Source organism: Taeniopygia guttata, chromosome 2 (assembly GCF_048771995.1).
Source record: "Taeniopygia guttata chromosome 2, bTaeGut7.mat, whole genome shotgun sequence".
Lineage (NCBI taxonomy): Eukaryota > Metazoa > Chordata > Aves > Passeriformes > Estrildidae > Taeniopygia > Taeniopygia guttata.
Window position 1 is genome coordinate 113,635,173 of NC_133026.1, and position 25,074 is coordinate 113,660,246.

The window sequence follows — 25,074 nt, forward strand, 5'->3', positions numbered from 1 at the left end:
GGGAGCAGGCAGTGAGCTCCATGGTGACATCAACACCAAGAGCAGGGTCAGCATTCTCCTTCTGCAGATCTCCAGGCTTTCCATATAGGGCAAGGTAGGTACGGGACAGAGTTGTAAAGATTTGGACAGTGAGGATAACTGATCTGGGCAGCTAAGACAACTTGACGCTATTCCTCATTAAATGGGTCTTTTACACAGAAGGTAAAGAGCACAGAGAACAAGGGGAAGCAGAAGACATAGCAGGTGTCAAGGAGTTGAGACAGGAACATTTCTGAGAAGTCCTTCCATACAGCTGGACTGGTAAGAAGGCAAGGCTAGCTGAGCAAAGACCAGGGACAGGGGTAGGGGATACCAACAGTAAAGGCTGATACTCTGGATGACGGAATAAGAGAAATGAAAGGATGGAGGGACAGTAGCTGGAGTGCAGAAGTTTAGAGATGGTCAGTAAGTGACAGTACATCCGTATGGATGAGAAGTTCACAGAAAATAAATAAAACAGGAGTCTGACATAAGCTTGAGAATAGCTAAGTTAAATGGCAAGGGAAAGGCTGCTACCTGAGTGATGAAGCGATGCTCCAGAAAAAGTAGTTTAAACCCTCCTGTGAAGTTATTGTGCAATTGGGCATGCAATACTTACCAGATCAGTTTCCTCCTCCAGCCTCCACAGGATCCTGTAGCTGTTTCTTGGGTATTGTTCACAGCTGAGGAGACACAGTGCTTTGAAGCAAACCCAGGCCAGGAGGACACTATGGTATAGGTGAGGGTGAGGCTACAGACTTTTTTTTTTTCTGTTTGTTTTTTTTTTTTTTTTTTTAAACTCATTTACCTCAGGCCTCTGTTGTGACACTGTTCCATCTGAGAGAAAAAAAATAATTCACTCCTGGATTTGGTGGCAATGTCACTTGCAAAATCACAGCCCTGAGCATGTATGAGGGCACTTATCAAGAATACTGTTGAGTTTCTTTGTCTTCTGCTGTATCTTTTGTGGTCCCTTGTGCTGATTCATTCCCGAGGCCAGGTCCAGGTGTGTTTTCTCTCCTTCATTTATGTGTGCACCTGTACCTGTCCATCCCATAATAATTCATATCCAAGCAGGCTCAGTCATATATGAACTGGATGCCACCAGAACCTTAGCAGACCCTTCAAAACTAATTGATTATTATAACCAACTTTCTTAGAACCTCCACCACAAAAAGCAGCACTCTTGCCTACCTGCCAACATGTATGGAGCATCTACCTCTACCCAGAATGATCCTGGTTTAGTAAAGCAGGACATGGGTAGTGAGCCAAGTCTGAAGAAATAAGAACTAAAGCACATTATAAGCAATCAACCCAAAGAAACCTTGAGTGGAACCCAGCCCACCACAACAAGCATTTTCTACAGTAAATAGTCCTTTGTGATGCAACATTGAGAATTCAGTTCAGCACAGACACACAATGCTGTAAGAGGAACTGCACTGTATTCAAGGTAACATCCTACTGTGGACTAAGCCATAGTGAATTGAATTTGTTAATTATTTCTCAGTAATCATCAGCCTAGAAATTCTTTCTCACTTCATCCATTTTAAAGTTCACAAAGGGACAATCCTACCTATTGTCTGCTTGAGTGAATCCTAGGTTTCCGTACTGACAAAAGGAAAATAGAAGTAAAGAACGGAAATTGCAGTGAATTTTACATGCAGTTTCTGTTTGTTAGAGAAACATCTTTTTCAGCATACAGGAAGAATATCATAATGAAAAAAAAAAATCCCCACAATGGATTATTCCTCATCCTCTACCTTTAAGAGATTAATCTAACAGATAACACAAACGGATTTGTAATTACTGTATTCAAGCATCTTCTGTAAGCCACTAAGACACCAAAGCAATGGGTCAGATAGATATGCACATTTCAGATCTGTAAGTCCTGGTCCCATCTCTCTCACATCCCCCTCTGCAACATTGAGAAAAGCAGCTCATATCTAAAGCGTATCACCTTGCACATTTTTATCAACTTCCAGTCCTTGCTTAAAGAAAGAAACAAAACCGCTTAACCAAATCCAGCCTATGTCCCTGTTAAGTCTTCCCCCCTCTCCCAACAAGACCCATTTGTTTCTAAATTGCAGCCCTAACCACAGTGCTCTTTCAGAGCCTCCCCTGCCCATCAGCAGCTGCAGAGCAACACTCCTTCCAAGACTTCCCTGCTCTGGTGGCAAAACCCAAGGAATCACTTCAGCTCCTTGCTGCCAGTAGGTCACTGTGCATCGCAAACCGTGTCTTGGAGATTTCTATCAGATGCACAGGCCGTTCCTTATTTACAAAGGCCTGGATATTAAGAAGACACCACTAGAAAAAGGAGGAGTATTTATTTACAGATATCATTAGCAATTTACAAGAAAATGAAATAAATAGGTCACGTAGGAACAGCTGAAACACTGAGCAGCTAACTGGATGTTTCATCTATCTTAAATTCAGTATTGCATCAAATGTTGTAAGAGAGCGACAGATCACAAATGCCAAGTTAGTCATTTTCAGTAACAGTTCTCATGGAATTTTTTCCTTCTAAACAATCAAAACAATTGGTCATTGGACCTTATAAGGAAAAGTGCCATACCAAACAGAATTTCATAAAATACAGCTGTTTTAACTTCATAGTTCCCTCCAGCATATCTGCAGCACCTGAATTATGGGGCTGCATTTTTATGATTGAGTCTTTGTTGTTTTGGTTTTTCTTTCTTTTCTTTTTTTTTTTTTTTTTTTTAAACAAGATACAAGATAAAGCTATTGGCAGTGGAGTAACTTGTTCAGATTCAGAGTAACAGGTTTCATCTGTTCTTATGACAGATACACTCAAGCCACAGCATAGCAAATTTTAAACAAATAAACAGCCATGAGTTGTTTCTTAACAGCAAAGTATTAGCTTGTGAGATTAATTGCCAGAAGGTAGCTTACAGTCAGACAGACAAGATTTACATAGATAACTGGATCATACAAAATTATAATATGATTTCAGGAAGGCTTCAGGAAAAAAAGAATAGCAATCCTCTTTTTGCAGGACAAAATACAAATCAGAAGAGAGTAAAATAAGAGATGATCTTCTCCTCTGTATCTTACAGTTATATCCCCTCTTGAGGCATCTGATAGCACCTAACATCAAGACAAAACACAGGACTAAACAGAACAGTAGTCAGAATTCCTGTGTTGTACCAGATCTAGAGAGTATAACACATTTGTGGACTCCAAACAGCAGCCTCCCATCTCCTCAGAGCATCTTTTGAAACATGCAGTTGAACTTGCCTCGAGTATAGCAAAGTACAGGTTTTAAGACCTCAGGCACTGGAATACCCGCCAAGTCACAACAAATATGTATACATAATCTAATCTACTTAAATTCTGAGTGGAAACTCAGCGCCCTTCAGGTATATCCCTCAAGGCTACGAATGGTATGCTTGTCAGACAGGATGAAGTTTCCCTGTGTAAGTAATAACTGAGTGCTTCTGGCATCTAACCACGCCTCCAAACCCAAAGATCAGGGAGGGAGGAGTCATCAGCACGAAGGTGAGGAGGTTCAGAAATAGGGGCAAAATGAAATTAAGGAAGAGGAAACTGAGACAAATTACAGTGGATTAGGAACCACAAGGCTCTCTTAACAAAACAGTTATAAGAAAGCCCCCTCTTCCCTTCACCTGTCCCTTTATGTGGCAGATGACAAGTATGTAAAAAGTCCCCAGAACAGGGATTCCCATGAAAAGGAGAAGGGAACCTAAAAAGTGAAACAAAGCCAAGCGGAGGCAAAGCAGCAGAGTTAATGAATTGCAAGGCAATACTGCAGACAGGATTTTTCACGTCATTGGTGCGGTCACCTTTTCTTAGGAAAAAGTGGCTAGAAAGAAAGCAAATTAAATCCTTTGGAACCTGTAAAGGCTTCTACTGCTTAAAATAACAAAACAAAAATCGAAACAGTCTAGGATACACACAAATGTAAACACACAGGGGCATATGTTGACAGCAAAAACCAGTAGCTGTTTTCTTCTGAAATTATGGAATACAACTATTTTTCTTTAAAAGACTATTGAGTATGAAATTTCATACTGCACTTGTTTCTGTGACCTATGAACACTCTGTTAAGAAAAGCTAAACAACTGGATAAATTTTAATAAGAGATCTTTGCATTTGGACTCTGGAATAAAGATTTCACTGGCAGCCTTACTTCCTACCACTAACCAATCTCTTAAAATAAAGTATCTATTAATCCTTTAAAACACTTGGTTTAACAGCACATGATAATAGTCAGCTTTATCTGAAGCAGATCTAGTGTGCTCTACCCTGCTTATTTTAGCAGGTTTTTTTTTTTTTCCTTTCCTTCTGACAGATGCTACAATTACAAATTTCAAACTGCAAATGCCCTACTTAATGAAATCTGAGTACCAGCGGGAGGAAAGGGAGATGTGGAGTGTCATGCTCATTCCATCAGTGTTTGTAACTGCCCACATGAGCAGTCCTTAAGAAAAAAAGCAATACATGTGAACACGAAGCATGGATTCATGACCAGCTGAAGCTAGGTAATACAGTCTGACAGCAGGGCAGCTACCCAAGCCTTCTATCAGTAAGAACACATGAAAAAGTAACACACAGAAACTTGGCTGTAAAAATGGCATTTCTTTTCAGCCTCCTATCATCTCGCAGAAATGTGCCAGTGTAAAGGAAGGTGTGCATCCCCTTCAGCAGGAAGAGCTGGAAGCTCATCTTACTAAACCACACTTGCTACATACCACCAACCACACACAATACACTTATTTATGACCTGTAGCTTCCACCCCTCTCCCCAAACTCACCCAGTCCTGCCACCTTGCACAAGCTGCCACCATGACTAGTGCTGGGGGGAAACATCTGCTAAAGAAAAGGGTACAGAACGGTCAAAAAGAGCTAGGGTTATGCAAATGAATGGCTAAGAAAAAAGACGCACTACCAAAACAGGTACAATGAATGGCCTGATGATTTCAACATGTTTTTTTCTGAAATCATTTGCTTCCTTACCAAAGCAGGGGAATGCTTTTGGATGAGGCTTTCCCAAATGAAAATACAAGAATGTGTCAGAAACTAAACAGAAGAATATACATTTGCATTTTAATTTCTCACTGCTACCCTATTTGTCACCACAGTGACAAGTCTGCACCCAATAGGCTGTACTTGCCAAGATGAAGGCTGGTATTTCCCTTGAAGTACACACAAACCAGCACTCTTTTCAAAACAAAACAAAAATCAACACAAAACAAACCCCCCAAAAAGTCACTCAGAATAGATATAGCTACAGTAAAGATAATTGCTGTTAGTTATCCTCAAGGCCTGATCCATCATCAGATTTGAGAGCTGTCTTGGCAAGCAACTTCAGCAGTTACCTTCTCATCTCTGGATCCAATCCCAAAAGCAAAGCAGCTATCTCCAGAATGAGGTAGCTCCACCTAAGCAAGCACCTTGTTTACTGGGTCAACCATAGGCAGAGGCAACCGTGCCCAGCCAACACACCAAGCTGGCCGGACACAAGCCACCTACCTCCTTGCTGGAAGGCAGATTGTGCAGCAAAAGCAGCTGAGCTTTTCAGCTTTTCTGCCGCTCAGAGGCAGGGGTAACAGCTCTGGCACAGCATCTTGGCTAATGCTTTGGGATCAGAGATGGACACATCTGTCCAGCTGTCACGCTGAAGACAGCACACATCAGCACTCTGCTAGTCTGCCCAGAACTCAGTTATTTTCAGTATGCCTCCACACTGTGCTTCTGTTGCGCACTGTTCAGTGCTTCTTCCTCCTTCCCTTTCCTTTTTCCTTTCCCCTTTCCTTTCCTTTTTCCTTTCCCCTTTCCTTTCCTTTCCTTTCCTTTCCTTTCCTTTCCTTTCCTTTCCTTTCCTTTCCTTTCCTTTCCTTTCCTTTCCTTTCCTTTCCTTTCCTTTCCTTTCCTTTCCTTTCCTTTCCTTTCCTTTCCTTTCCTTTCCTTTCCTTTCCTTTCCTTTCCTTTCCTTTCCTTTCCTTTCCTTTCCTTTCCTTTCCTTTCCTTTCCTTTCCTTTCCTTTCCTTTCCTTTCCTTTCCTTTCCTTTCCTTTCCACACTCTGTGCCAGGTCAGACACCTAAAACATTCAAGCAAACCATAGAGCACTAAAACAGTCAAATTAACTCTACAGAAAGAATTCCAACAATTTCCATGAAGCCTAAGTCTTTGGACTGGTTTTGTGCCATTACAAGACGAGGTAGAGAGGAGCCACCTCATGAACAGAGATGAGCAGTCTGGGATTCCCACAGTTCTAGCCCCAAGAGCATGCACAGATTCTTGTGGTCTCTTGGTACTAACTGTACTCAGTAGCCATTCAGAGTCAGGAACAGCAGCAATTTCAGCACCCTGCTGAAAATGGGGATTTGGCACCAGCTCTGTCCTGCAGACCCAACATCCAAGAGGAACCACCCTGATGGAATAGAATGAGCACAGCAGACTAATGGAGTATCACAGCATTGTGAGATGCTCTCACTTTAGCAGGGATGCCAAAAGGTGGTAAATGACCGAGTTCATATTGTTATTGGCAGTGCATAGATCTCCTTGAATAAACTTGGTGCAATCTAACTCTGCCAAACATCTACAATCACAACAGGGAGAGCACTGGGCAACTGTTTGAACTCGCTACTCCTACTAGAGTGAAAATAATGTAGACGTTTACAGTCCTCTGCACCATAGATGGCTGTCCACCGCAGAGACCAACACAGGATTTTATGAAAGATGAATTAAAAAAAAAAAGAACCTACCACACTTATATAATCTCACCTTTCATATTGAAATACTATCTTCTGATTTAACAGGAAGCAAGACTGGGATGGGATGGAACAGTCTCAAAACTGCATTAAATCCAAGTACAAACTTTTTGCCTCATTTCAATATTGAGAAAGGTGGAGAAAAGATATTTGAATATACAACTAATGATAGCATGGCCTCTTGCTTGGAGCACATTTTCAATGAAAGAATGAAAACATGGAGGTAAAAAAAAATCAAACAAAATGTCACATGATTTTTAAAACCATGAATCACGTCAAACATCCAGCTTTTCTTCAACAGTACAAATAGTCTATGTACAAAAGAAGCACAACACTTCTAGTCTCACTCCATAAGTAATATTCTACACTACCACCTGAGCAGTGAGCTGAGAAAAGAGGAGTTAGTTCGAGAATAGTATGACAGGAAAAGCAGCAGATCAAGAGGAGATGACAACAGATTTCTTTCAGAAAAAGGTGGAAGGATGTTAGCTAGGGACTTCTGCCAAGATTGGTCTTGAGTCTTTTTTGATTCAACACTTTCATGTAGAATTTTTTTGTGCCTTTAAGTGAGCACTACAAAAATATGCAGAAAATATCAAACTAGGAGGTAGCAGAAGTACAGTGCAGACTGAAACAGCACACAAGAAAAATGTTAACAAATCCTAAGGACAGAAACAGGATGAAAAGGAACAAAAAACACCAGAATAATGCTCTTAGTGACAGTGGTTGCTGCTGAGAAGTGATTAACTGTTAGCTGGAAGCAGCAGAGAAGGAAAAAAATTGAGTATAACTCTCCTATAAGCAGCTAGTAAAAGCCACTAAAGAAAGCTGTTTCAGAAGAAATAAAATATGATTTTTAAAAAGCAGCTATATTTTCAGTGCAGGAAGGCATATAAAGAGAACATCATAGCGGACTACCAAGATCTTGCTGGGAGCACCATGTATAAATCTGGTAATACATATTCACAAAAAAATTTACCTGGGATAGCACAACAAAACATCTGACCAAAGGGAAAAAAATACTAAAGTTCTTAATAAGTAAACCAAAGAGACAGTTAGTAGGGTTGGAACAAAGAAGTGGAAGTGTAAGCTTATGAAAATAAGTTTAGGCTGGAAATTAATCTAGGCAACAAAACACTGGCTTTAACTTTACATGGAAAAAACTTCACTAGTTTGCAAGTGGCTCTATATAGGTTCACAGAGACAGACGTGGTTTCTGTGACAGCGAGGCATCTGGCTCAGCCAGGGTGATTTGTTCCAGTTCTGGGTGATTTGTTCCGGTTCGGGGTCTCTGAATACTCATTGCAACACAACGATGGTCCTTGCAGGCCAGAGCAAAAGTCTATCAGCCCAGCAGCCTCGATCCAGGAAAAGCCAACAGCAGATCATGAGGAATACAAATGCACAGTATTTTGGGGAAGTATCACCACTTGTGATTTAGGGACTTAGAGATCTAGACAGATTTAATACCCCCCTTTTCCACTATTTTGGCAGCCCTCTCTCATGCCCATGTAATCTTTTGTACCGACAATATCCCATGGCAAGGAGTGCCACAGCTTAATTTCACATTTTATTAACAACAGCTTCCTATTAGCTTGTTCTGAGCCCATTTCCCACTATTTCTTTTTCCTCTTAGCTAATGATTTTGCCCACCCTTTATCCCATCAATATCACTCATGGTTCCTTTTTCATCTTGTCTGTGATACGAAATCTCTGTTTTCAGCACTCCCCCTTTTGTAGTCTCTTACAGAGCTGGAAATTCTAAACCAACTTAGGCCTTCCTTGCATGGAAACTGTTTCACTACACTTTTCATTCATCACCTTGGTCTGTACCTTTGCCATGCTACTCACAGTATTGTAGCTCTTGTACTGTATTGAGGAGACACAACACAGATTGCTGCCTCGCTGATTTCTTTCCTAACAATTAATTCTCAATATGCAGTGAAGTACTATAGTAAGCCTGACATCTACACCAGGCAACAAAGCATAAACTTCAATGAACAACTGGGGTGTGGGTAGGAGGACACAAGAATAAACATATCGGTGAAGAAGCAGCATAGTTTTGAAAAGGATGTCAAGCTCCAAGAAACAAGTGGAGTTTCTGGAAAAATCAATACACATGCAGAAAAGGGAGATGCAAATGAATAAACAGCATGCAAGTACAACTCAACTGAAGTGGCTGGAGAGACAGAAAGCTGAACAGACTGGCAGCTCTTCCAATGAAAGAGATGGAGATGTGAAATTATACAAAAGGACACAGGTCTGAGAAGGCAATGCACCTGCCTTTTAAAAATATCTGCAGTTTAACTCGTTGCAACAGCATGTTTAGACACCTAGCAAAAGCTCAAGAGGCAACACAAAAAAGTTATGGAAAAAGTCCAGAAAAGGTTAGTAAATACAAACTCATTATTTTTAGCTCAGGAAGCCTTTGACAAGTGAATTATTGAAGATCAGGAGAACACTCTGGGAGTTATCATCTCTATTCCTCTTAACTTTTCTTGAGACAGTAACTTTTGTTTTTATCAGTGCCAGAAACAGAGCACCAGGTTTAAACATACACACTAGTATAATTATTCTTACTAAATAAAATGCAAGCATAGAATTTGACCAGCATTTCTCAGGTTAAATAAAAGTACTGTCATCTCAAGCCTTGATCAGGCTGCAAAGCCCTCCTGTAACAGTTCTTTAGCCACCCTTGATTTCAAAGCAGGACAATTCCTCTGTTACTTTGCACAAGAACCAACGCTGCTGTCAGTAAGTACAAATGTGAACTCAAATCCAGTATACTTGACTATGCAGAATGAGTGGGATCACATTTCACCATGCTGCCAAACACTTGCCATTATATGATAAACTCTTCTATTTAAGCCAGCCTACAACTTTGCCAAACTGCCATTGTTTGGGCTGAAATTTTACAAATTAGTGTCTTCTTCCCTGTTTTGTTTCTTCAGTTTTTATTCATTCAAAACAGTGCACTTCTGAAACATAAAGTTTAATAGAAAAAAAAAGTTTTGTCTGTGTCAAAAAATTCTGGCACACTTTTCCTACTTTTCCTTTTCCTTTGAACACCTTTCTTTGAGATAGAGACTTGAAATTCGACAGGGATAGTGGTGTAGCTGTCATTCCTGTGAACTCTACCCAAATTCAGCCAGTTTTTAAATTATTTATTCCACAGTACCATTAGTAACTCAGAAATCAATGTTTCATGTCAGATAACTGAACGCTGTCCTAGAGGTCTTAGATTCTACTAGAGATCTTTGTGTCATTTAAACTAAATGCTACAGAGAAGATCATTAATTTTCCCAGTCCTTGTCATGTGTCTGCAAGGAGTGATCTGCAGAAATAGTTAGTGCCTGAACCTGACGTGAGAGGCAGTGAAAGCCGCATTCTAAACAGATTATGAAGACAATGGTTTTGAAAAACTCTGCCTAGCAATCTCAGAATAGGTTCTTCCAAAAATTCCACAGAAATTTGATTCTTAAATAAACAACTAGAAAAACCCCATAGGAGTAATTTACTTTATTCCCACTGCATTTTATCCTGTGCATGCACTGCAGGCTCTCCTCCTTTGGAATCAAGGTGCTTCACAGTGTAATTATCATGATGCATGTTGGACAAGAGGTGTCTCCCCATCACAAGAGTCAGAAACAGTGTACAAACAGCTCAGCATTTCACCAGGGCAGGGACTGTGGCTGTTGGGCAGGTTTTCTCAAAGTACCCAGAGCCTGAAGCAAAATATCAAATGTGCTAGAGAGCATACCAGAACTCTGTATAAATACATTCCATTGTCAAGATCCATGTATAAGTTTCCAGCCAGAAAACTGGCTTGTGAACTCCCATCTGTGGCATACATACTGATCTGAGAACCAGCATCTCACTAGGTATTTGCCTTCAATGATCCACGGCCTAAAAAACAGGATAGCATAGGCGTGCCCATGGTGATGACTGAGAGGAACATAATTTGGCTTTGTGAGCCTCTGTTGTGCCATATTGTTAAATTAACAAAATTAAACAGCGTGCACACATGTAACTGCATGTACTCTAACTGCTTTATTCCTTTGCCTTTCCACATGTCTCAGTTCTCCTTTTTCAAGCAACACTGTTAGTTTTTCAGGGGAAGGACAAATGCCTGCTGTTTTTTGCTTTTCAGCCTCTAGTACACTGAATCCTAAAAATGGATGCTATTTTTTTTTTTAAGACATTAACAAAGCAACACAACTCCTAAAGCCTTCTTTAGTTCTATTTATTCTTCTCTGGTCACCGGTGCTTGGAAACAAGCATTCTTCCTGTCCACTGCTCTCCTGTGAAAGACCACAGTATCTATAGTTACTGGAGAAGTGTGTTTCAGTTATCTAGGCTCCAAACCTTCCCATGCTTTACTTTTCAGCTTGCCCCAGAGGGCTTGCTCTCTCCAACATCAAAACCAAGATTTCTCTCTTTGCAAAGGTAGCTACTAAAATTCTGTCTCCTCACCAGGAAGCTCGTCAACTCTTAGAGAATCAAACACCATGATCACATCTGAAACTGAAGCACTGAAGAGTCTCTTCTGATCAACTTACAGCCTCCAGACAACTTGCCAGCACACCCCCCCCACCCCGCCACCCAGTGCAAGGAAAGAGGTGTGACAGCAACTCTAGCCCTAAGAAATGCTGTCAGAGAGCAGAGGTTGAGGCTTAAAAAAAAAAAAAAAAAAAGCAATTACCAACTTCCCCAAAACCATTTTTTCTTCTTATTTGTAGGCCTTCCTGCCAAAGAAAAGCATATTGGGCAGGTGGCACACACTACCACAAGTTGACACTGCAAAACTGTCACCGGAAGGATACAAATAGCATCAAAACCAGCATCTCAATTTCCTTAGAAATATCCATGGTTTTCTAACAGCCCAAATAAGCAAACACCAGGATAATTCCCGATCCTAAGAATGGAATGGCATGACTGAGCAGAAGGAGGAGGACTATATCAAGAAAGAATCTTTCTTATTCCTTTCTTAAAGCACGACTGCTTACGAGAAGCACTCTCATACAAATACATGATCTTTTTGTCTGATATTGTTCAGCTGTTTCTTTTTGGACATTTGAATACCACATTTATCAAAAGTAATACTGTATTTTTGGTTAGAGGTGGATTAAGAATTTTCCTACTTAGAATCTATGAGAAGATACTTCCCTCTTTAGTTCAGTGGAGCAGCACAAACTTGTGGCTAAGAAATTTTGGGCGTAATTCTGAAAGGTACAAACAAACAAGCCGAAGCCCAAGTTCATGCAAAGATCCTCTCAGGGCAGCTGTTTATTTTATATAATTCTTCCAGCTGTACAAAGGTGCTCTAACAAAACAAAGCACACTGCAGAAGAAAGGATAAGAGCTCAACAAAACGGGAGTATGGCAGAGTTCTTCCCTGGGGAGGGGTGGCGGGGGTTGATTGGGGCAGGGGTAGAAGTCCAAGTCTGAGAAGCTTCTGTGGCACACAACACAGGGCAGCAAGACCCCAGAGCTGAAACCCTGCTGGCAGATGGGATATTTCAGATTGCTCATCTCAAGGAATGTGTTAAGAACAGCACACAAGAATCCAGTGAAGCATTCAATTAGTCAGAGGATCAATATATTTTGCAGGTATGTATAGCCTTGGTCACAATATGCTAGTGCTTTATCTATAAACTACTTGTCAATACACAAATATTCTGTTTCCTAGTGTTCCTATGTCACAGACCATCATCAGACTAAGAAGTGCAGAAACATTTTTCTTTTGTAACTGATGAGTAATTTGGGAGTGAAAACTTAAAGCAGAATACAAAAGAAATCTGGTACAGAAAAACAGTACATTAAAAAATCTAGTAATGAAACATTCAGAAAGAATGAATCAAAACAAAACCTAAAGTGAACTTTTCCTATAAATCAAAGATTTCAAAATGCTAAACAATAAGAGACTCGATTATGAAGAAATCTAAATGTGCAAAAATAAAAAGGTCAGATGAAGGTGTTTGGAAGCATTATTAAAATTATCATCCACCCCAAGAAGGTAGTTTTCAGATGCACTGACTACGCTGAGCAATCTTATTTTATGCTCTCTCCATCTTTTCTTAGAGATATAACTGAAAAACATTGTTGAGGAAAGCTGCAGAAACCTGGAATAAACAGGAAAGAACGACAAGATGAGAAACAAGTCATTGCTAGACAGAAAAATAGCGAAAGCAGAAATCCGGAAAACCTGAAGCAAAATAACAAACAAACAGTTTAACCTTGTTGAGGACACTGGGACACACTGATGATAACTAGGAACACACATTCTTCTGATCCTCTTTTACTATAAGGAATTTATCATGAGCACAACTTTTTCTCTGATTTGGCTTTTTAAATATAAAAGCTTCTCTTCGGTAAATACATTCTCATCTTTAAAACATATTTATGGTTGGAAAGTTGACACTAAAAATAGCACTTAAGGAGCTTCATATTTACATCTTGATTTCTGTATCAATTTACTCGATTGCAACAGTCAAGAGAATGTCCTCTGGTCTCAAGACTTAAAAGGAGTTCTCCTGAGGGTTAATCCTGAAGATAGTTTGACAGGGTGACAGTTTTCAGTTTAAATTCATAAATGATAGGAAATCCAGTGTGTAACTGTCAACACATTATGTCTAAAGAACAAAGCATTCACAAATGTTTAGCAACTATCTTAAGAAAAGCAAGTATCTGAGTAAAAAAAAAAAAAAAACCAAACAAAAAACCCAAAAAAACCCCACCAAAATTAGATTAAGGAAACATAAGAAAAAATAAAAAGAATACATATTCCACTAATCCATACTGGCATGCCAGGAAAACTTAAAGACAATTTGGAACAAACTTCACAAATTCTTACAATTAGGAAATACATGAGGAATAACATCATGAAAAAGTCTTCAAATTAACAAGTGACCAAGAAGTACACACTTTGCCAATTTCAGTTCAAATCAAAATACTTCATGATACAAGCATATTTTTAGTACTTTTACAAATAAATGAGTTCTTTGGAATAAGATCCTTCACTCACTAACATTCTCATTTTTTTCCTTGCAGTCTCAGAAACAGCCATTTCAAGTTGACTTTCCAAATTTCAAAATTAAAAGGGACACTTCACATGTAACCTCATATGAAGTTAGAGTCTGAAAAAAGGAAAAACATCTTTTAAATATGAATCTTGGAAAAGCTGCATTTGGGTTTTTTTTTCCCTTCACTTTAATGACTATCTGAAATAACTACTGCACTAACCTGATGACACACTTATTTATTATATTTTCTTATGCCTGTTATTCACTTTCTGGCAGTAATACAACTTCATTTAGCAATAGTTTGAACCCCTCAGTAAGGGAATGTGTACATAGTAGCTCTCTAATCTTGCTGCCCAGCTGCTAAGACAGTCACATGAGTCACTTGCTGCCTTTAGAGCAACACACACCACTTGCTGAATTTAGAGACATTCTCTCTTTCTGCATTGGCCATACATATAAATTGAGTAATACCCTATCCTAACTACATACAAAAACTCTCTAGGTATTTGTTTTTAGGGTTTTTATATTTAAATCAGTGAGTCAAAAAACGTATTTTTTTACTAATGCAGTTAACAATCCAGCTCCACAAAGTGATTTATGTACCAATTTTCAGTGTTACCGCTCTCATGCCTGTTGGGATAACTTCAGCAATCAGTTCAAATGTAGGTAACTTAATCTAATTGTTTAGTGAAAATCCAGCCCGGGAAGAATGAAGAACTCTGTCTGCCAGGACGATTCAGTATACAGCTTCAGGACAAAATACTTTACAACAACTCCTTCCTTATCAGTATTTTAAACTGTGGCCGTTTGGAACACCACCATATCCAACAGTCTATTTAAAAACAATTTACATAAAGACTGGCATAGTTGCTTCCATGTAGCACCTGCTAATACATACAACTCCTTGTGGAAAATGCTTTATTTACTAACATAACCCATAAGTGTTATGTAGGAAGTGCTATTCTCATGCTATTTGGTGCAGTGCCTTACAGGAAAGCACAGTGAGGAGACAGTTCTTTTGACTATTGCTGCATCACCAACGTAGGCCTGATGTTGTTTCATTTTTCTCTGCATCCCTAAATACCTTCTTTCCATTTTCTCCCTGTGTCACATTACAGCACTGCTCTTCACTGATGGTTATACAGGGACGAGATCAAAGCCACCATGTATTGTGCTCTGCCCATACGTGTTTATTGACTACCAGAGTAACAAAAATCCCACAGAATCAGCTCAAGGTAAAGGGCTCATGCCACCAAAACTGCTTACATTGTGTTAGGCACACTTCTACATTCTACACACATTGCACATTATTCTACAGTCCAAAACCACACTGGCACAAATTCCAAAAGATGTTTCAGCGGGCCTAAGGAAGAAAGCAGCATATCAAACCTTAGTTGACTCTGTTAGTTTCAAGTATAGCCAAGCTTGCCTTAAAACAGAGCTCTTGCCAGTAGGAAATCACAGTAGGCAATGTCCCAACTTGCCAGTCAGGCAGTAGCACATTTTCAAGTTAAATATTCTAATCTGTCATATAACATTAAATAGACCTCCATAACTAGCCCAAATAGACTATCACATAGTAACAACTAACTAAACTTTTCACTCATGTGGTACCATTCTGAATTAGCATTTAAAAAATAAATGAAAATTATGGTTACTTCTATGCTGTTTCGGCAAATTTTGCACAGAAATTCAACTAAATACAAACAAATTCCTTGTATTGGCATTTATTACCTAAAAAATTCTACTCGCTGGTTTACACAGAGCCAGTCAACATACAGGTAAATCAGATTACCACACCTATATATATACAATGTTCTTAAAAGCAACACTTAAGATTTCTGAAGTCAAAAGATACGACAGAACTCTATTTTTCTGTTGCATTTTTTCCACTTTACTGAGTTTTCTGCCAAGTCAGTACTGCTGTTTCCCACGTCTGTGTGACTCTTTACTCAGCAACAGTATACAATTACAAACACTGAAAAGACAACTTCAGAAAAAAAAGTGGCAGAGGAACATGGGGTAAGATTAGCAATTGAAGCAACTAATCCAGATGAATCTCAAGAGTCTCCAATCCAGCTGGCATAAATTCTCCTACTCCTTTGTCTTTTCCCTCATCTGTACAGTATTCTGTTCAGGCATTTGGTTATCATGATATAATATTCCCATCAAAAATTAGGAATTACTACCCCCTCCCACTGCAAAAAAATTTTGCATATGCCAGTTTTAATCATCAATTTGTCCCCAGTAGCCAGAACTCCTTAGAGGAGGCCAAAACATGCTGTCAATTCTTGGAAAAAAAATCCTCAATTTGATAATGAAGGTATTACGCATTCTGTTGAAGACGTTTCTTTCTTAAAGAACTCAACTTCATGGGTTTATTTCTGGGCTATCCTGAAATCTCTCAGATAGGCTCTTGTAAGAGGTAGCTGCTTAGAATAAAAACATTGCCTACAGAGTGATGTATGATGGCTTAGTGGATTAGCATGCTAAAAACATAATCTCTTTTGACATAGCTGTTTTTAAGTGTTCTTAAAAAAATTACAAAATGTTAATTCTGTTTTCCAGTAAACATAACTTTTGATCTGCTGAGTCAGAGATGTTATGCATAATAATCACAGCAGGAATACAATACTATTTGTATGTTTTTGGAGGAAAAAGCATGAGCACAATTTTGTGCAAATAATAAGAAAAAGAAAAATCACAGAGCAGAATTCAATTAAAGGAAAATCCAACAGAGGGAAACTGTAGTTCTAACAAACCAAAATACTTGTTTTCCTAGGTAATTTCCGTATTTCTAGAAAGTCAACTCCAGAGCCATATAACACCCACATACAGGTTTTATAATATGATATGCATTTCAATATAATATGTAATATACATAGTATACATAATATACATATTATAATATATATTATATACATATTATACCATAGTATAATATGTACATATTATATTAGAAAATGTACTTTCAACAGTGGGCTAAAATACTTTGCGCTACTATGTTGGCACAGTACCACTTTTCTATGTATCGCTTTTAGTTCTGAATTCAAGACCCCCAAACCAACACTCACCAACTTTAGAAAGCACTTTATCATGCACTATCTGAATGTAGCAGAAGAGCTTTGTGTTTTTACTGCTTCCAGAAATCATCATGGAAGCTTCTGAATACCTAGGAATATCTAGGTTACGGATGTATGTAGACACAATGTAATTTTTTGTTGTGATTGAGTTATGATGCTTTTGTTATCAAAAACTATATCCTATTATGTACTATATTAACAAATACACTAATATACCAACATTCTCTTACTGAGGGATCCAAGCTACTGCTAAATGAATCTTTCGTGACGCATAAGTATTATTTACTTCACTGAAAAATATTACCAGATTAGTGCAGTAGTTATTTTTCTTTGCTTTCAAGACAGTTTAATATTTTTTGAATATTTTAACTTCATTTGTGGTTACATTAATTGCCCTTTCAAGCTGATGGGCTTGTAAAATCGTCCTGAAGTGTTTGTTTTTGATACTGCAGGAAAAAATTAAAATGCCAGTAAGTAAAAGAAACATCTTCTTCCAAATAATTGATTTATTTGTAAAAGCCAGAATTAAGCAGTTCCCTGTTCACACTTTAGAAAGCAACCAATCCTTCACTGCTGGTCTGCTCCTTCCACATTCAGGACACTGTAGTTCCATCATTAAGCAGCATCCCCTGCCGAGAAGCACATGACTCTACTGTTCCATGATGTACCCTCAATCAGCACCAGCTTCTGAATGAAGCTACAAAAATACTGGTTTTTACTTACTAAAAAAAATCCCTGAACAGCTTGCTTCTTGCCAATCTGAAAGACCACCCTTTCAATGAGTGCCACCTGAAACAATTTCAAATGCACATCACAGTATTAAAAAAAAAAAAAAAGATCACAGAGAAATACCACTTGCCCCCCGAGAAGCACTTCAGTTTTAACACAGCTCTCACTCTGAGATGGGTTTATTATGTTGGCATTACAGACCATCCAGTTACTACTATACATTTACGAAAGACCTACCTAGAACTTGACAGATACAAATGGTGATGCTTGGAAAGCATGAAATAAAGGCTTCATATCTCAAAGGTCCACAGTGAAAGGAATTGTTAGCATCCAACTAGATTCTAATAAGCTTTGCAAGAGGAACCTGGTCCATGCATTTTTACTAACTGTTTGTTTAATTTAATTTGTTTTCATTTATAGCAAAGCACTGTTGACAAGAAAAGGAAACTTTCAAATAATCTGGTCAAGATTAGATGGGAAAACATCTCCCTCTTCCACTCAGAAATTCTATAGTTCAGATCATTTAGCAACTTTGCCAGCCACTGCAACATACTTTAAAAAATATCACGAAGAAAACTTCCTAAGCAAGTGACAAATGTAGAGAGTAGAGGTTAAAAAAAGGATTAATTTTTTTACCCCCATAAAACCAGTCTAAAAATACTCAAAGCAAGAAGACATAACACACACTCTGTGGGTCAGAACCCTGCCATGCACAGGGAGTGAAGTAATTATGACTACATTCTCTCTCAGATGTACCCCCAAACAGAAAATCACATCACAAAATTACAAAGTTGCTATGTAACAGTTAATTCATAAGTTAATTCACAAAGGCAATATAATCTTTGTCCAGGAGACCCCATAACCTTCCTACAAAGGCCTAAGTTACAAAATGTTTGGATATATTATAGAATTGTAAAATGGTTTGAGCTGGAAGGTACCTTAAAGATCATCCAGTTCCATGGGAAGGGACACCTTTCACTAGACCAGGTTACTCAAAGCCCCACCAAACTTGGCCTGGAACACTTTCAGCGATGGGACACCCAGAGCTTCTCTGGGCAACCTGTTCTGGTGCCTTACCAACCTCACAGCAAAGAATTTCTTCCTAATGTCAATTCCAAACCTATCTTCTGTCAGCTTTACTCCTTATCACTACACACCCTTATAAAAAGTCCCTCCTCTACAGAGGCTGTTGCCAGCCAAAATGGTGGCAAATTTTCTATATATTTGGGAAGGAAGAACTAACAGTTAAGCTATTTCTTAACTGTTCTTAAGTGCTCTAAGTTAAGCTCTTTCTTCTTCAAACTATGAGTCTTAAAATCTCAAAGTAAGGAACGGGATTTAAGTATACTTCACAGGACAGTTACAAAGCACTTGCAACCTGACAGCTAATTTCTGCCTGCCTTTTAGGTTTTTTTTTTGTTAAGAAGCCTACATGAAACTTTCATGCTAAAACTACCTTCAAATACCAAACTACCTCCTTTATGATGAAATTCGGATGCTTAGCAGAAGGGATTATTTGACCTTCAACCACAGTTTAACACCTAAAACTATGACAAGAACATTCATTTAGAGCATCCATTAAATCTTTGAGGCTTTGCTCAGAGTTGAGAGACTTTTGATTGCTTGGTTCCTGAAGAAAAATGGAACAAGCAGCACAATACTCAAGTTCTTATTCAGACAAAATCTTTAGGAAATTTAATCTGCTAATGAAGAATTATGGAGTTCATTTCAAGATAACTGAATATATTATCAGTTTCAAGGTTGCAACACAAATATGTGACTGATATTACAAATTCTTATGATTTAGATATTTTGAGAAGACTGAGGGGCAGTGATTTAAGTCACCAGAGTACCTTTTTGACCACATCTGTCTTCTCACTTGAGGACTTAAGAAAGATCCAGTCTCTTTTTATGTTCAGTTGTTTTATGAGTCAAAGTACAGAAAAACTGAAAACAGTAACACATATCCAACCTCCCCAAACTAAAGTATCTTGCTACTCCAATCAAACTGACAAGCAATCAAAGTAGTTAAAAACTGCTTAAATGCACTTTCCTTTCAGTACAAATATTCAAGTATAATAAAAACCATGAAGCTTATTTTACATGATGCATAGATAAAAACTGTACTAGAAATTGGAATGTATTTTTCAATATGGACTTAACTTCCTTGTTCTCAAATATTCTGAAGTGGCCAAGTTTTCAAAGGTAAAATAATACAGGGCAGACCTCTAAAACAATTTTCCCCCCCAAGAAACTTATGTCACAGTTTACCATTTCTGGTAGTATAATCTAGATTTGTTTGTCTTCTACAAGAATTAACACTAGAAGTGTGTTAGAGTATTTCTTATGAGAAACAATGATAACACATATTTGACAAGACCTGACATCTTTTCCTCACAGATAAGTTTAATATTCATCCAGTTAGGGACTACTCCCATCACCCAAACAACATCATGATTAAGTTTCCTGTATTACACTGTACTCAATTTTTCTACCTGTAGCATCACCAGCTCAAGTTAATTTCACAGTATTCTTTGGCACAATTTTTGTAGTACAAAAATTATCAATAGCTAAACTTAAAGGGACACAAATAGATTCTGAGAGAATAAAAGAGTCTTAAACAAGTTAAAGAAGTGCTGAGTTCAGAAAAAAAAGGATACACTCAGGCAGCTAAGACAAAAAACCCTTTAAAATTATAACTGGGAAAACATTACATTTTACAAGTAATGAGAAATTAAACAAATTTGATATAAATATTCCACATATACTTTTTAAAGCAATTTCAACACATACTAAAACCAGCCTGAATAATTAGGATAATTAACATATTAGGATTCTTGGTAAACTTTTTAAGTAAAAAATAATGTAACTTTGTTGTTTAGGAACAGAGCTGATTTCATTGTACTGGTATGCTTATAACTGTACTTAAACACCATTTAAAATAGCATGTAGCAACACCATCCTTTGACAGATGCAATAATATTTTTATGACTTTCTCTGAAACTGATTAAAATATAGCCATAAGCATTATGTTTGTGCTGGGGCATAATTAGGAATGGTTTAGTCTGAGCACAATCCTTGTATTCAAAAGAATAAAAGAAAATTTCAAATCACAAATATAAAAATGCCTAAAAATTTAAATAACTGGCATTTATATCTAGGATCTTCTCTAAGCTAGGTGGTTCAATATTTCCTAGCAGCCTAGGTGAAACAAATCATGTAAGTATTGATCACAGTAACTTCCAATGAACAAAATCAGCTTGAACAATATTGTGTTTAGCTCTTAAACAGAACACAAAACTCTGACACTATTTTATATTTGTTTTATTTTACTTTTATACTCTTCTTAAAAGTACTGGTGAGGAGAAGAGCACCAGTAACTGATAGCAGGTAGCTAACACCATAAATTTACACCTTTGTAATGTATCGTCTTATGAAAACAAAAGAACAGCTGCAGGCAATTTCTACTTTTATATATTTATATTTTATCTATACTTGCATGTGATAAATGCAGTATTACTAAGTCTTGCATGTAGGCAGCTGCAGTAAATGCAAAATAGTATAAATGAAAATTCCACACGTGACAGTAGGAGTTTGAAGAAACTTAACATTTACAAACTTGTAAATGTTTTATTACTAACTATACTGGCTTGATTGAAATTTAATAGCAAGCTGCCAGAATCTCTCATTCTGCCTTTGCTTCAAATCGATCTCTTTAAAAAAAAAAATTCCTATACCACAACTGATTCAAAAGACATGATATTGTCCCTAAGTGTCTCCTAAAAATGTGTGTATGACTGTATCTATCCCACATAGAAATGTAACATTCATGATAAATACATATACCACACAGTAAACAGTTTTATTACAAGTGACAAACACCTGAAACAGTAAAATCTGATTTGCGTACACAGGGTCTTTCTGCTGTTCAAACATGCAGTATAGTGAGATCTCATTAACTCAGAATCAGATGATTTGCAGGGATTTTTAGAAAACTCATGCACTAGTAAAAACAAGTATGTACTCAACACATGAAGAGGGAAAGTAAGTTTTCTGACAGCCTCGTTCCTTCTTGGTTATTTGGCAATTCACAGTAAATGTGCATAAGGCAAAATCAGCAATCTACATCTTATTTCCTAAGAAATACTTTACATTTGCAGACTGCCAAATCTGATGTGACTCACAACCATAAAGAAAAGCTTTTAGGGTTAGAGATACACAGTGTCAGGCTACTGGTAAATTACCTGCACAATACATAACTAAATCTACATGCAATCAGTATGGCTAAATTGTATCAAATAAAGTACTATTACAGCAGTATGGAAGAGATTATTATTAGTTATCTTAACTTGAATGAAAAAACAACTTTGACAAATAATTCCCTTTAAACACTTTCTAATCTGATTTCTAGGGATATTTTCCTTGAGAGAGGAATTTAGCACATTAAGTGCAAAAGAAGATTATAGCAATTCAGTTTACTGTAACAGACACTTTTTGCATTTTTCCAAGTTTCTTTACATAGTTATTTCTTAATTGCATCTGATGGCAATTCTTATGTTCTACTTTCCTGACTCCCACTTGACTTTCTCAAATCTGATTTGAGGTATTTTACTTCAGAGTTCTGAGTTACTGTTGTATGCATTATAGCCACACTTGTCTGCATTCTTTTTTTTTAATCTCACTTTTTTTGGTTTTATAATAGTTCAGAAAGGTGGGTTTTTTTCCCTCTCTTTCCTTTCCTCCAAACAAATAACCATTGGGCCACATTTTATTTTCTTTGTGCCCCCCTCCAAGTCCATAAAAAACATCAGATTTGGTCATGAATAGAATAGCTCATCACTCTGGCCATGTGTTTTAATGTATTTGACAAGGTATCTCTACACCCTGGACAGGCAATGAACCAGGAAGGAGAAACAAGAAGGCTACAGAGAAGACTATAATAGAAACAGATTTATTCCTTCAACATAAGAATAACTATAGATCTTTCCCACTCTTCACTGTCAGGTATGTACTTACACAGTCATCTCAAACCCCTGACATATATGGTGGTTAATTTTAATGCCATGATCCTACAGTAACCGTTTGCTAGACATGCAGGGTCCATTTAAATATTAAAAATTTTAATGCATCCTATGAGAAGGCCCCATCCTTTAAAACTGTGAGCATACAACTACTCTAAAAAGCACACTATATCTTTTCAAAGTCAAAAAACTCCCTCTAGCTCTATTAATTTCTGCTATTTGCCCTAAGATGAGACAATAACAGGTGAACAGTGATACAGATGTAGATAGAAAACACTTTAACAACACAAACTAAATAAAAATAAAACTGAATCTGCAGTAATGGTGACCAGTTCTGTTTACTATTAGGTTTTCTGAACTTGCATACAATTAAGATCTTTTGCATTTGAATTTTGGTGGACAACTGTTTATTTAAAATGCATTAGCAACTGCAATCTATGCAATTGCAGAAAAATGTTCAGTATATTCCTTGACAACTAAAAAAAAAAGAAAGCATCTGTGTAAGTGATTATATTGCAAGTTAATCAGTATTTTACATTCAAGTTACAGGATCACATAATTTAAAAATCAATATAAATTGAATTAAATTCTAGATGTGGGGTATTTTTTTAGATTAGAGGAAAATACACAATTGTCTATTATCAAAATGCCCAGATAACTGCAAAAAGACCACTCTCATGCTTCAGAAATTCAAACATTTTATATTTCATCAATACAAATGTTACTTTGTTCTAATATTTGAATTATTTTTAAATTGCTTTTTAAGGCTACCTAAACATTTGGTAATCAGTTAAAGATGCTTAGCAGTTCAGCAGATATATATTATCCATTTCTTTCAAAAGCTCTGCAAGCTAAATCCTTACTAGTAGCAGATACTGGGAGAATAATTCCTTGAAAGCAAGTTCTCTGTCACTTCAGAGGTGGTCACTGCTAGCTCCTTTTATGTCTATACTGATTTGAGACTAGTCTAAGTACTTGAACAGATTTCATGTTTCCCAGAATATTTCTGCTTGGTGAACATATAAATTTGTTCAAGAACCCTACCAAAAAGTATTTGTTCACAAAAACTGGTTTTAACAACATAAGGGGTTATAGACAGAAAATTTTAAAAACTTTTGGTTTAGACTCTGAAGCAAAAACACCTATTTTACTAAATAACCTTGAACAGCTACAAACAGTGGTTTATTTAGAACATGAGTAGTGCTCTCCTTAACCCATTAATTTTAAAACATATGCAATCTCTGAAAGAAGGAGACTTTAGGGCACCATTTTGACTAACCAGCTGCAGAGATGGACAACCATTAGTTGTCCAGTGCCTTTTTGAATTACAAAAACTTTTTAAAGGTTTCTTAATTTAAATCTCAAAAGTTCTACATTGAAAACTAATTTTTCAGGATAATTACTAAATAAAAAAGTACACACCAAGAGACACATTTGAGCTAAGCATTCAAAGAAAGCTGAATGCATGTCACTTTAGATTCCATATTTGCTTGTACTGTTGTAGAACACTGTAGTTATTATTTTTTAAACACTACTGAATAGGATTGGTAAGTCTCTAAAAAGAATTTTAATACATTTACACCTCTCCTGTTTATCTAGAAAAAGTAGGTTAACTTTACCAACAACAGACCATAGTATTTGTTTCCTTAGGTGTTTTAATTTTAGAAAATCTTGAAAAAAAATAAAACTGTATCATGTATGGAATGAGACCAATACATAATAAAGAAGATTATCTTAACTCTTAGAACAAGGAAGCTTTGAAAGTTACTTTGTATTTTTATTTTAAAAAAACACTTCATCACTGTAAGAATTCTGTTTTCTACAAAACAGTAAGTTTGCAAAAAAATAACCCTAAACAACATTTTTTTCTGTTATTATTATCTCCATATGGATTATACCTTAAAATTAAAATGGTTTAGAAGAGTATCAAATTCTGAGAGAACACCCTTTCCTCTTTCTCCACCCTAAATCCTCAATTTTGTACTGTAGTTGGATACACTGAATTTGCTTTGTAATACATAGCTGTAAGTCAAGAAAGATACTCCACAACACTGCTTCTTTCACATTGTTACTACCAGTGTCTATACCTATTTTCAGCATTAAAATATTAATGATTAAAAAGCTCTAAATTAGGTAAAAAATGTAGAGACATGTTAAGCACTTCATACTGATGGTCACAGAAACAGCATTTGAAGAATTCTCAGTACCATTAACTAGTTTAAGTTAGTTCTGCACATCTACCCTGGTACATTAAAACTACCAACATATGGTGAACTGCTATTAATTTATCAAATTTCTATGCATTCCAGGGTAATGTTACTTCAGTCAATAAAAATAATAGATCAGTTTAAGAAGTAATCAGAAAGGAACTTTAAAATCTGAATTCTTACTAACTATAAAAGAGATCTCTAAACCATAGAAGGCAGATTTGGAAAAACATACAAT

General features: G+C 37.1%; 1 protein-coding gene across 3 annotated transcripts in view; it reads right to left on the reverse strand.

The window, feature by feature from the left end:
* The window catches only part of PLAG1 (PLAG1 zinc finger), a 52,676-nt gene that overhangs the window by 24,043 nt on the left and 3,559 nt on the right, over positions 1-25,074 (reverse strand). Inside the window, exons 2-3 of one of the 3 annotated variants that reach the window (XM_072924667.1) lie at positions 17,603-17,668; positions 638-12,896 (exon numbers count right to left, since the gene is read on the reverse strand). The exons of the other annotated variants lie outside the window; for them this stretch is intronic. The gene's annotated coding sequence lies outside the window, so the exon portion shown is untranslated. The remainder of the gene's footprint in view (positions 1-637; positions 12,897-17,602; positions 17,669-25,074) is intronic. 3 annotated transcript variants of the gene reach the window in all.